The 13413-nt window shown below is 55.5% G+C and overlaps 1 protein-coding gene and 1 long non-coding RNA gene across 5 annotated transcripts in view; one reads left to right on the top strand and one right to left on the bottom strand.

Annotated features, from left to right (window-relative positions):
• Pik3cd (phosphatidylinositol-4,5-bisphosphate 3-kinase catalytic subunit delta) overlaps positions 1-6559 on the bottom strand; it is a 37384-nt gene extending 30825 nt beyond the window's left edge. For 3 of the 4 annotated variants that reach the window (XM_021243526.2, XM_013065093.3, XM_021243527.2), the window contains exon 1: positions 6493-6559. The gene's annotated coding sequence lies outside the window, so the exon portion shown is untranslated. The remainder of the gene's footprint in view (positions 1-6492) is intronic. The other variant, XM_087214616.1, reaches the window with a different exon arrangement.
• A 92-nt stretch (positions 6560-6651) lies between these two features.
• LOC147827378 (uncharacterized) lies at positions 6652-8574 on the top strand. The gene is made up of 2 exons (XR_015452529.1): positions 6652-6843; positions 7945-8574. It is a non-coding gene; the product is annotated as an uncharacterized LOC147827378 (long non-coding RNA).
• Positions 8575-13413: the final 4839 nt, after the last annotated feature.

Below are 13413 nucleotides of genomic sequence, written 5' to 3'. Positions count from 1 at the left end.
ATGACAGCGATGTCATTTTATTCTATGGGGCCTCTGGAATGGGCACCTCGGGCCCAAGCTGGTGGGAAAGCCCCAAATCCCCAGGGCATCCACAGAGCTGCCTCAGTTTCCCAAAGTTCACAAACCAGTTCCTGGTGTGGACCACACAGCAGCCTCCAAGGGGGTCTCTGGCTTTGAAAACCCCGGTGGTGGCGGTGGTGGTCTCTGCCCCATCCCCTGCTTTACGAGGCTGCAGAACCTCAGGGCCCAGGGGCCCCAGGAAATGGCTTGATCTGCTTCCGGGGCCCCCGGGGCCAGCGCAGCCCCTCCACATCTGCTGGGCAAGTGGGTGGACAAAGACTTATTAATTTACATTACAGTGATTATAATGAGGGCAGCTCGTACTTCCTGTCAACTGTGTGTAGCTGATGCTCATCATCTAATTTTTGTCATTTAATCCCTAAGACACACCTAGGAATGGGTACCATCGGCTTCGTTTTACACACAGGGAAATGAAGGGTCAGAGAGGCTATGTCACCTAGTCAAGGTCACCCAGCTGAGAAACGGAATCAGCGTCTGAATCTGAACCTTCCCCTGTAGGGTTCAAGAGTTTAATGATTACATTAGAGCAACTCTCCTGCCATCCACATAGCTAACAACCAGGAAAAGAATGGTCTAACCTAGCCAGCCATAGTGATGCAGGCCTGCAATCCCAGTACCCCAGAGGCTGAGGCAGGAGGATCTCTACAAGTTCAAGGCCAGCCCGAACTGCATACCTAGACCTTGTCTCAAAAAAAGAAAGAAAAGATCTAACCACATTAGTGATAAAAGAAATGCATGTAAGGGCCGGGGATGTAGTTCAAGCAGCACTACACCTGCCTGTCAAGCACAAGGTCCTGAGTTGAATTCCCAGTACCAAAAGAAAAGGGAGGACGCTTGAGAAAATGATGTCATCACTGCTTTGGGACACTTCACTCAGGTTAGGAAGCAAGCTGCTCCCAAGCCCGCGTTCAGTGGAAAAAGGCAAACCACAGGCACACATGCCTGGTTCCTCAAAAACTCCAAAGTAGCACAACTGTATGATCCAGCAACACCACGGTGGGGCCCGGCCCAAAGAAGTGAGAGCAGGGCTCTGACCTTGGCCCTACACCCACATTCCCGCAGCATTACTCATTATTCAAAACAGCCCGTGGGGCTGCGGGTGCAGCTCAGTGGTCCAGCGCGTGCTCAGCATGTGCAAGGCCCTAGATTCCAAAAATACACATGCGTGCGTATAAAATGAAATAGCAAAATGGAAGCAATGCAAGTGTCCACCAACAGATGATGGCGAAAGCAAAACAAGGTACACACAAGAGCCTACTCGGCCCTGAAGCGGAAACTCTGATATATGCTGCAACTTGATGAAGCTTCAAGAAACCATGCGAATTTAAATCAGCCATGAGGCCGGGTGTGGAGGGGCACACTTCTAATCTCAGCACAGGGGAGGCTGAGGCAGGAGGATCACAGTGAGTTTGAGGCCACCTGGGCTACATAGCGAGTTCAAGCCCAGCCTGAGCTACAGAATGAGACCGTGTCTCAATAAAAAAAATTCTCCCAAATTAAAAAAATAAATTAACTGAATCAGCCAGTCATAAAAGGGCCCACACTGTAGAATTCTACTTCTGTGAGGTACCTAGAGTTGTCAAATTCAAAGTGTTTGTTAGGGGCTACAGCGGGTGAGGAATTTATGTTTCGTTTCCTAAGGTAAAAATTCAATTTTGCAAGATGGACAAAATCTCTGGGGCTGGATGTTGGGGACAGGGACAATAATGCGAATGTGCTGAGTGCCACAGAACTGTACTCAATATGGTCACAACTGAGCCAGCCATGGTGGTGCACACCTGTAATGCCAGCTCCTTGGGAGGCTGAGGCAGGAGGGTCATGAATTTGAAGCCAGCCTGGGTAAGTGGCAAAACCCTGTAAGTATTTGATTCCAGCCCAAGCCTCCACGGCTTGCAAGGGCAATTTGCCCACGGTCAGCAGCAGACAAAAGCCAGCTGAGAGAGAAGCCCAGCCCTGGCTCCAGAGAGCAGTTCTGCTGGGCTGTGGGAACGTGCCCCTGCCCACCGCGTCCACAGCAGGGCCTGATTCTGCTTCCCTGTTTGGGACAAAGCTCTTCTCTCAGTGTCACAAAAGGGAAGAGCAAGGCCCTCTGGGGTGGAGGCAGGGAGGGACCCCGCATCCTGGAATCCCTGGAGTCCCTCAGCCCCTCAGCTCCCAGGTTCTCCCCTCCCACCCTTTAGCTTCAGCCCCCCACATGCCAGCACTGCAGCCACACGGAGCCCTGTCCCCACCGGCCTGGTGAGGCCTCAAGGACCCCAGGGAGCCCAGGACGGGGGGGGGGCACTCTGAGTAGAGCTGCAGCTCATGAAGCCGGGGAAAGGCAAGCAGAGAGGGTTTCAGGACAGGGACTCAGCAGGGATCTAGGGGCTGAGATCCAGGCCCAAGGTCACCAGGGGAAAGGCCAGGGCAGGACAGGACAGGGGGCAGCACTCAATGCCTTCCCCAGAAGGTACAGAAGCACATCCCTTCTGCTGGGCGTGTTGGCTCATGCTTGCAATTCCATCACTTGGGAGGCTGAGGCAGGAAGATTGTTGAGGCCAGCCTAGGCTACATAGTGAGTTCAAGGCCAGTCTGAACTACATAGTGAGACCTTGTCTTAAAAAAACCAACAAAAAAGACAGAAGACAGAAAGACAGACACATCTCTCCTGTCTGCTGCCCCCAAAAGATACATCCATGTGTTAACCCTGAGCCTGAGGACTGGTAGGAAAAATAATTACATGGAAAGTGGTCTCTGTCAATGTAATGAAGTTAAGGGTCTTGAGATAATTTCTTCCTGGATTGTCTAAGTGGACCCTAAACCCGAGGACAAATGTCCTAATGAAAGACAAGCCGAGGAGCAGGGTGTGATGGTGCATACCTATAATTCCAGCACTCTGGGAGGCTGACGAAGGAGTTACCTCAAATTTGAGCCCAGCTTAGGCAACTCAGAGACACGGTCTCGAAATGAAACATGAAAAAGGGGTTGGGGATGTACCTCAGCCCAAAGGCCCTGGGTTCAATCTCTAGAGCCAAAAAAGAAAAAGATAAAAGAAGAGGAGACCCTGACAGAAAGGCCACGTGAAGACAGAGGTGGCCACAGGCCAAGGAGCACCGGGAGCCCCAGAAGCTGAAGAGGCGGGAAGGATCTCCCCAAAGCCTCCAGAGGGAGCAAGGATATCCAACCTTGGGCCTGCAGGAGCCCAGCACACACAGTGCTGTTGCTGTAAACCTCGAAGTGTATGTCTGTCCCTCACAGCAGCCGAAGGACACCACCCGGCGACGGTCCAGGACCTTCGATCCCCAGCAGGCCGCCTTTCTGCGGCTCCCCGGCTCCCCCGTCCTCCCCACCTCCCGGCCACCTGCCCGCATTTCTCCAAGGGGCTGCACCTCTCCCAGCACCAGTGAAACTGTCGCGCACTGAAGGCCACTTGTGAGCGGCCACACCCACGGCTCCTGTGCTTTCCTGGTGCCTGGAAAGCACCTGCTCTGGGCACCTGAACCTCACCTGGCCCCGAGGCTGTCATCTCCTGTGAGGAGGATACTCCCAGCCCTGTGGCAGCCACAGTGGGAACTTTCAGCAGGGACTGGGTGGGCCCTCAGGGGAAGCGGAGGGGACACATTTTGGTGCAGCCCACAGAAAGCCAGTGTTTGGCTGCAAAGAAAGAGGAGAGAGGTTCCAGGTTGGGGTTTTTTTTTTCCACCTTGAAACTGCCAGCATTTCTGATATGATGACAGGGGATTTCCGCCTGCTACATTCATAACTATTCCCTTTAGGGTTTACTGGACTACATGGAGAGGAGTGGCAGTTTGCAGCCTTTGCTCTCCATGAGGCACTGTTACAAGGATGGTCGTCCTCTCCTTGCCATCAAGTGAGGCTCCAGCCACCGTGCAGGCAGGATGGCCTGCACCGGACACCGGGCACTGTGGCACACAGCTTCCCTCGCCCATCCTCTGTGAGGGCCTGCCTTCCTGTCAGCCCTGCTGGGAAACGCGCTGGTCCCCCGGGGAGTGACAGAGGTGTCCCCCCTGGCTGACAAGTGTCTGAGGTCCCAGTTTTGGAAACACTTGCTGGGCTCTGAGCCTCAACACGAGCCCCAGAGAAGCAGCTGCCTGCCAGGGAGGGAGGGAACTGTACTCTACAGAGTGGTTTTGAGAAAATAAACCAGCCTGAGGGGAATTGCCTCAGAAGTTGCACATTCACTTCTCCCTTTAACTGTGCAATTGAAGAAAAACAAGGTGAAGCAGGAACTGGTCCGGTCCCGCCCCTCCCATCCATCGGAGCATCTCGGGGCACAAAGCTAACTTCGTCCAGAGGCCCTGTTGCCTTTCTGCCTGACTGGGCCCCAGCCTGCCTGCCTTGTTCCCTGCCCGGCCGGGCCCCGGCCCCTGTGGGACCTCAGGGAACATTTGCTGCACCCAGCTCAGAAAGAGAAGGGCTGACACCCAGCCCTGCGACAGGCCCTTCCTCGGCATCAGCTGCAGAAATGAAGCAGAGACTGGGAGGCCAGGACTGCCCAGGGGCTCGGGGTGGCCAGCGATCGGTTTCTGAACACAGTGGGACGGGATGGGGAGGTGGGGCTCAGAGGCCGGCTCGGGCCTCTCTAGGGCCGTGGGATTGTGAGAACTTCTCTCTCCACACCCCAGGGCGATTCCCATTACTGGGAGGGGTTGGCAAAGGCACGCAAAGAGAAGCAACCACAAATGGGACACACAGGGGCCTCGGCAGCAAGACAACCAAGAAATGCGACTTCCACAGGCCCCGGAAACCTAAGAGATGGGTACTTCTGCTCTGGAGGGACCAGACAAAGCCCCTCTTCTGTCTCCTTCTGTCTGCGGGCAGCCTCATAAATTGCAGGGCCCTTGGTCCCCACTTACAGTGCCTATCCATCCGGGTGACTTCCACAGGGGAGCCCCTGGGAGGAACCCCCAGATCTCCGCCAACCCACAGCAAAAGAACTGTTAGGACCAGGTCCACAGAGCAAGGTACAAAGGACCCCAGCACTCTGCCACCGTTCTCCAGCACTTACTTGTAAATAGCATGAGTCTTAAACCATTGTTATTATTATTTTTGTTGTTGTGGTGGTTACCGGGGATCAAACTTGGGAACTTACGCTTTCGTGGCAGGTGCTGGAACCACTAAGCTAAATCCCCGGCCCCCTATTATTATTATTTTTGAGACAGGGCCTCATTATGTAGTTAGGCTGGCCTTGAACTCACTATGTAGCCCAGGCTGGCTTCAAACTCATGGAGATGTTCCTGCCTCAGCCTCCCAAGTGCTGGGATTACAGGAGTGCTCCACCGTGCCTGGCTGAGTCGTGAATTATTTAATCCTCAGTTTCCTGGACAACCTCACTGGGGAGCTTTTCTGCAGACACACATGTGGAAACCATCAAGTCTTGGGGGCTGGGGGGGTTCTCTGGTACAAATGGATTGACACTCAGGAGGGGTCCAGCTGTCTCCTTCCAGGGCCGGCCCGTCCCTTGCTAAGTCGATCGGGAGCGAGGAACTGTGCCCTCCGAGAATCCGGACGGGGAATTACCCTCCCTCCAAAGGTGCACCTGCGCACCTGCACGCGCCCTGCGTCCGTGTCCCAGGAAGGCCGGTGAGGAAGCCCTGCTGCACAGAGCAGCGCGTCGGAGTCAGGACCTGCAGGGCCCTCCCTCGCCCACCCCGGCCTTCCCAAGCCCCTCCCGGCTCCCTCCACCCCGTTTCCCTCTATCTGGGTCAGCAGCTCGGCAGGTGCTTCCCTGAGCAGCGCGCAGTCCGCAGCCGGGAAAAGTGGCCCAAGTTCCGCTCTCCTCCATCTCAAGGATGGGCACAGAGGGGGAAGCCTAACTAAAAACAGGAAACTAAAAAATATTTTAAAGCCTCATTCAGGCTGAATTACGGGTAAGTATTTTTTTTGAGGTCCGGAAATGCAAAACGGGGGGGGGGGGGTTTCGCCTCTGTAACCTGGGCCTGGCCGCAGATCTGGTGGCTGATGTCGCCCTGGCCCGGGCCGCGAGCGGACGCAGGGGGCGGCAGGGGACCCGGGACCGTGGGTCTCGGGCGCCCACTGAGCCGATTCCGGCGTGGGGTCGAGGTGCAGGGAGCGCGGCGGGGAGCGAGGGCTGGACATCACCCCGCCAGGTGCCCGCGAGGCCGGCCCGCCGCAGGGCGCGCAGCCAGGGCTGTCACGCCCGGAGCCCGTGTGGCCCGTCGGGGGGCGCACGCGTGGCCCGAGTGCAGCCCGGGCCAAGTCCCCCGCCGCTCGGGACCCCTCGACCAACCCGGTCCCCACTCTAGCCCGGGGCGCCCAACGCCCGGCTCGTTGGACGTGCGAGTCGCCAGGGGCCGGGGCGCGCGGGCTGGGCGCCCAGGAGCCTCCCGAGGCCCGGCCGCAACCCGGCCCCGCGGTCCCCTCCCGCTCCCGCGCGGCGCAGGCGCTTACCCGGCGGCGCGGCCGCTCCAGCGAGGGCGCAGCGAGGGCGCAGCGAGCGAGTGAGGGCGGCGGAGGCGGGGCGCGCAGGGCGGCCGCTTCCCACTCCGCTTCCTTTCTCTCGGAACAGGAACAGCAACGGGGCCTGGCCCGCGCCTGCCTCTGCCCTGGCGGGCAGAGCGGCGGCGACCGGGGCCTGGGAAGCCGCTCCTTCCCTGTCCCCAACAAGTTCTCTTTGCATGCAGAGCGAGCGAGCGAGCGAGCGAGCGAGCGAGCGAATAAAGTCCTGAGCCCACAGAGCGCCACATTCACCCGGCACAGCACTGCACCCGGGAGGACGCTAGAGGGGTGACCGCGGGCCAGGTGGGTGCCCAAGGAGGGTGGAGGTGCCAACGCAGGCAGCGGGGCAGGGAGGTGGAGAGGGCTGCAGGGAGATGGCCTGAGCGCAGAGTCCCTTAGAACGGGTTCAGAGCCAGGCGTGGTGGCGCATGTCTGTAATCCCAGCACTTGGGAGGCTGAGGCAAGAGTATCCCGAGACTAGCCTGGGCTACATAGCAAGACCGTCTCAAATAAATAAATAAATAAATAAATAGGTAGGTAGATAGATCGATAGATAGAAAGAAAAGGCACAGGGTGAGGGGCCAGACTCAGGGTTACTGTAGTGGTCTCACCTCCTTCTATGACAAGGTGGGCATAAGGCAGGCAGTTGCTGTCAAATGATAGCTTCAACGGTGGAGTCTCTTTAATCTTGCCAGGGAGGTAAAGCACCCGTTGTTGTTGCTGTTATCCTATTCATTCTGCAGTGCTGGGGATCGAACCCAGGCCCTTGCGCATGCTAAGCACAAGCCCTAACGCTGCTATTGTTGCCTTGGAACGATGAGGGTCTGGGGCTGGAATGCAAGGGGCTCCTTATCCCGGGCGAGCATGTGCCGCGTGGCTTCAGAGGCTGTGCTCCTCCGGGCCAGAAGAGAGTACAGGGTTGGGCAATACTGGGCAGGTGGCTGCCCTGTCCCAGCACTCCCGGCCGGGCTGCAGGCTTGGACTCTCACTGGGGACTTGCAGGGCGGGGGGCCCTAAGAGGAGCCGCAGGTCCCTTCGGGGGGAACTTTGGGTTCAGCCTAACGCCCTTCTCGTTGGGGCTTCTGGGGCTCACAGCCTCCTCCAACCCCAGGCTCTGCTGCCTGGGCCTCAGCAGAGATCTCAGGCCATGCAGGGAGATCCCAGCCACAGACATTTCAGAGACAAAACATGATGACCGAGATTCCCTAGTACTTGTCCGTAGCCCTGCTTTGGCTGGGTTGCAACTTTTTATCTATGTATTTATTTACTAATTAGACAAGGTCTTGCCATGCAGTGCAGGCTGGCCTTGAGTTCATTATGTAGCCCAGGTTGGCCTTGAATGCATGGCGATCCTCCTGCCTCAGCCTCCCAAGTGCTGGGATTACACAGCACTCCGGTTTTCAGTTTCTTGTGCTGCAGTTCGATGAGGAATGCTTTGCAACTTCCAAGAGGCAATGATTCAGATCCTGCTTCTCACTGCAGAAGATGCTGCCTGGGGAGAAAGGAGTGCTGAGCGCCCAGCCGCCCTTCACGCATGTCCTCCTGGCCCCACCGCAGCCCAGCAGTGACTGTCATTCAGCACCTGCATCCCAATTTCTGGGTGCGAAAGCCCAGGTTTGGGAAGGTGGAAGCATTTTGGGGAGGACATAGATTCAGTAAGTGTCCAACTTCTGGATCCTCCCCTCTCACCCCCACACCGTGTCTCCTAAAAAGTTTACATCCTGAACACCTGGGATGTTTGCTTTCTGAGCCCCTAATGAAGGACTTATCATGCCCCCCTTTTTGTTTGGGGTGCCAGGAAGCTCAAAGTAAACTTACCCAGGATCTGTCTTCATCCCTCAAGTTCCTGACAGGATTGCCTCTGCCTACCCCCCTCTGGTTTCTGATCTCATGCTCTATTTTTAGCTGTTGTTGAGTGTGTTGTGGAGGAAGCTGCCTCAAGTTCCCTTTGAACTGTAAATAAACCGAAGCCGTTCTGGTGGTGGATTCACAGCAATCCTCCGAGGGAAGGCTCCCCGTGCTGGACCAAGGCCACACGAGCTGCCCTGCTCTCTGACACGAGCCCTGGGGGGGTGATGCCAGGGTCAGAAAGGGGGCTGGGCCCTGCGGGTGTGGCTGGTCCAGGCTGGTCCATGTGGGGCCTCGGGCTCTGTTCCGGAACGGTCCCCTGCAGAACTTCCCCCTCCGGGCCACCCGACTTCCGCTCAGGCAGCAGCTCGAATCTTGGGTGCCTTCAAACCTGAGTGACTTTGCCCGATACCCAGGCACCCACAGGAAGGGTTATCTCGGGACAGCAGGGAGAGGAGAGCACCAGTGCCAGCGGCAGCCCCGGCCCTGAGCAGCTCTGGACACCTGGAGGAGGCCGCCTGGCCCCAGGTCTCCTACTAGGAAGTCCTTACCCTTTGGTGCTGGCCAAGGAAAGTGTGGCAAACAGCCTGGCACTGCCAGTGTGGAGCTGTGTGACCTCACGCTTTGACTTTCCTCTCTTCATGCCTCCATTTCCCCATCTGCAGTAGGAAGATGCTAACAATAGTACCCAGCCATTAGAACTCTGGTTAGGATCAAACGACTCCATTCGTGTAAAATGCTTATACCATAAACCATCATGGTGGCACATACCTGTGATCTCAGCACTCAGAAGGCTGAGACAGGAGGATTTTGGTGAGTTCGAGGGCAGCCTGGGCTACATAGAAAGACAGTCTCAATCAATCACCAGTCAATGTATGGTTATAGCAATGCCTGATATGGAGTGAACCCCCAGAAAATGTGAAATTTTTTCTATTTATTTATTTATTTATTTATTTTTGGTACCAGGGATCGAACTCGGGACCTTGCGCTTGCAAGGCAGGCAGCAGCACCACTGAGCTAAATTCCTGGCCCAAAATGTGAATTTTTGAGTTATCATTCTAGTTCTTCTAGAACAGTCCTTGGGCTTGTGGGACTGGATGATACCTGTGATCTAGAACAGGATGTTTCAGCAGCAGCAATGAAAGATGGTGACACATCACTGCAGGTCCACTCAGTGGTTCCAGTTTAAAAACAAAACAGAGTTGGGGCTGGGGTGCAGCATGCTTAGCATGCACAAGGTCCTACCTGGGTTCAACTTTGAGGCAGGGTCTTCCTAAGTGCCAAAGTTCCCAGCTGGGTACAAACTTTCGATCCTCCTGCCTCAGCCTCCCAGAGTGCTGGGATTACAGGCATGCACCACCATGCCTGGCTGTCGGGTGCATTTCAACACAGCCAGAAGCGGCTGCCCAGGCCCACATAAAGGTCATGGCTGAGGCAGAGCAGACGAGAAGATTTGGAAATGAACCGAGGTCAGGTGCAATTCCGGGGGAATCTGATTTGTAGTAACCAGGGCTCCAAGGGGCGCTGAGAGCAGGCCAGATGGGAGCCAGGTTCTGGGTCTCGAGTCTGCAGCTCCAGGGTGTGCTGCTGAGCTGGGGGTGACTCAGAGGGAAGGGTTTGTAGGGTTTGCTGGTGGGGGGCACAGGGATGGACGCGACCGGTCCTCTGACTATGTTCTGGGTCCCATTGCCTGGGTCTCCAGACGGATTCTGCCGATCCTCTCCGTAAAACACGTTCTCCAAACCCCAGGGAACTGGGTTCAGATCCCAGCCCAACACCCACGTCTGTGTGACCTCAGGGTCCCTTCAGCCTTGGTTTCCCGCCTGGCACAAGAGGATGATGCTGTCCTTCCTGCTCAGGGGCAAGGTGAGGATTAGATGAACCCACAGCCCTGTTCCCAGAGCCAGGCCCAGGCAACAGTGGTTGGCTTTTTGAAAAATCCTGCAATAAACCAAGCATGGTGAAATCTCAGCACTCTGGGAGGCTGAGGCAGAAGGATCACAAATTTGAGCCCAGCCTGGACAACTTAGGGACTTAGTGAGACCCCGTCTCAAAATAAAAAATAAAAAGGGCTGGGATGTAGCTCAGTGCAAAGACCATGGGTTCAGTGCCCAGTGTAGAAAAATAAATTCTGTAATAATCATCCCAGACCAGGGCCTGGGGGTTTGGGGAGAGAGTGGTAGGGGAAGAGGAGACAGCAGAGTTTAGGGTCAGGAGTCTGGGTCAGCCTCACACTTGCCTTGTACCCCAGGGCTGACCCGGGCTTGACAACACTGACCCCTCAGGGAGCAGGCTTGGTACAGCGGGCTCTGGGTGCAGGGACTGGTGAGCAAGTCACCAGCCAGGAAGAGAAACTATGAAGAAGAAAGTAAGATATTGTGTTGCCAAGTAGCAAGGGCTGGAAGGACACACGGGGGACCAGGAGGGGAGAGGCAGGGAGGGCGATAGAGTCCCGAGGGTGATAGAGTCCCCAGGGCTCTCTGAGATGAGGTGGGGCAGCGCTGTGACCCAAGGGTCGTGGGCTGTGCAAAGGGGGCGCAGCATGGAGGACGGGAGGCAGGGGGCAGGGGCCGTGCTCAGCTAGAGTGTGGCGGTGATTTGCATGTTTAAAGGCCTGCGATACAGAGCTGAGGCAGGAAGATGGCAAGTTTGAAGCCAGCCTGGGCAACTCAGCAAGATTCTGTCTCAAAGTAAAAAGATTTAAAAGTAGCTGGGAATGTGGCTCGGTGGGTTCAATTCCTGCCACCACAAGAAGAAAAAAAAAATCCACAGTATAAATACCTGCACAGCCATGGACTGACCACCTGTGACGTTTTGGTTAGTAATGGGCCTGACATAGGTAGTGGTCCCTTAAAAGTAAAATGAGTATAAAGAGTTTAAAAGAGTTTAAACTGGGTGTGGTGGCGCATGCCTGTGATCCCAGCACTCCAGAGGCTGAGACAGGATTGCTGTGAGCTCAAGGCCAGCCTGGACTACACAGTGAGACCCTGTCTCAAAAAAAAAAACAAACCAACAGAAACAAAAACAGTGTAACAGGGCTGAAAAATCCCAGTCACTAAGTGAAGTGGCTGATTTTAGACCTGGGCAGAAAGTAGACTCTGTCCCCAGGCCATCTTCCAGTGCCAAAAAGTAGAGAAGAGCGAAGAGCAACCACAGAGGACACTACAGTGACAGGAGGTGTCCGGGGGGCAGTCAGGAGGGAGCAGAAACACTTCCAGTGGCCAAACTAGAACAAGAAAATAAGGTGGCATTGGATACTAACTGGAAGTATGAAGTTACTACCCATGCGTCCACACGGCTGAGGCTGAGAGACTGGATAAGCACAGCCTGGCGGAGAACAGACAGGGCTTCCGGGGAGAGGGGTTCCTGATGATTCACGTCACTTGTCCCCCTTGAGAAGGTGCAGCCTAATTCCCCAGCCCTGGTGGGGCCACACCCAGGGACTTCCGGAGAGTACAGTGGGTGGGTGACCAAGAGGAGAAGGAGAGGAAGAAGAGGAGAGGAAGGAGCGAGAGGGATAATAATATGAGTAAGTATAATAAAAAGTGGGGATGGTGGTGCATGCCTGTGATCCCAGCACTTGGGAAGCTGAGGCAGGAGGATCTCCAAGAGTCCAAGGACAGCCTGGGCTACAGCGTGAGAACCTGTCTCAAAAAAAAAAAAAGAATAAGAAGATGAAACTGAGACCCCTCTCTCCGATCCATAGTGACTCTTCTTGCTGCTGTCCACACCCTGGGCTGTCCCACTGCCACACCTGCCTGGGCTCCATCATACTGTGAGCTCCCCCATCTGCCTCACACTACAGCAGCAAGGACCCCACAGACATACACCACAGGGGACGCCCATCAGCCCTGGGGGCCCCAGTCCAGGGCCCTGCACACCGCAGTCCACCCTGGAGGACCTGCAGCCCAAGTCACCCTGGGCCCTGCCCCAGCTGACCAGGGTGACTCAGCCAGCGATGCCTGGGCACGTGGATCCGAGCTGCCCCCTTCCTGTGCCCGTCACTGGGGCCACAGAAATGGAGAGGCTGACAGAAGAAGAGACCGAGAGAGGAGAGAGGGTGTGCGGGAGGGAGGAGCGGGATCACGATGGGGAGGGACGCCAGGTGGGCGCTGTGTCTCTTGGACGTCTGCCCTACCCTTGGCCTTGCATTCTGTGATGTTGCCTACACCCTTAGGTCTTAGTCCCGTATTCTGCTGAAACTCTGCACACAGTTGTTTCCGGAGGCTGCTGCAACCAACGACCACAAACTGGATACTTAAAACAAAGAAAGGCCAGGCGCAGCGGCACACACTCGGAATCTCAGCACTGAGGGAGGCTGAGGCAAGTTTGAGTTTTCTTTTTTTTTTTTTGGTACCGGTGATCGAACTTGGGACCTTGTGCTTACGAGGCAAATGGCAGCACCACTGAGCTAAATCCCCAGACCTGTTTTTATTTTTTTGAGACAAGGTCTTGCTATGTAGTCCAGGCTGACCTTGAATTCACTATGTAGCCCAGGCTGGCCTCGAACTCAAGCCAATCCTCATGTCTCAGCTTCCCGAGTGCTGGGATTACAGCGATGCTCCACCACTCCCAGCTTTGCAAGTTTGAGTCTTGTCAGGGCAATTTAGGGAGACCCTGCCTTAAAATAAAAAATAATTTTAAAAGGGCTGGAGATGTAGCTCAGTGGTAGAACACCCCTGGGTTCAATCCTGAGTACCACAAAAAAAAGGAAGAAAATTTATAACTTTAACAGATCATTATTTAAAAAAAAAAAAAGACCCCAATCCTACAGATACTGGGATCAGTGGTGGGGAGTTATAGAAACGATTCTGGAAAGAAAGTATGACTCTAGTGGATGCTTCGGCCCAGCAGGATGGAGGCTGGTTCTTGGGCAGGAGGCTGGGGTCTTTGCTACAGGGTAACAGAGAGGGAGGGCACTGAGCAGCTCAGAAACGTGGTAGGGAATTGTCCAGGCTGCCAGTGAACAGGATTACTTTCTGCAATTCTGTTCAAGATTAGGAAAAAGCAGCTTGGTCTGCTGGC

Source organism: Heterocephalus glaber, unplaced genomic scaffold (assembly GCF_053883595.1).
Source record: "Heterocephalus glaber isolate CG9 unplaced genomic scaffold, H.glaber_assembly_v1.0 deba00001447, whole genome shotgun sequence".
In the NCBI taxonomy this organism is placed as follows: domain Eukaryota; kingdom Metazoa; phylum Chordata; class Mammalia; order Rodentia; family Bathyergidae; genus Heterocephalus; species Heterocephalus glaber.
This window is presented reverse-complemented; position numbering and strand designations above follow the sequence as displayed.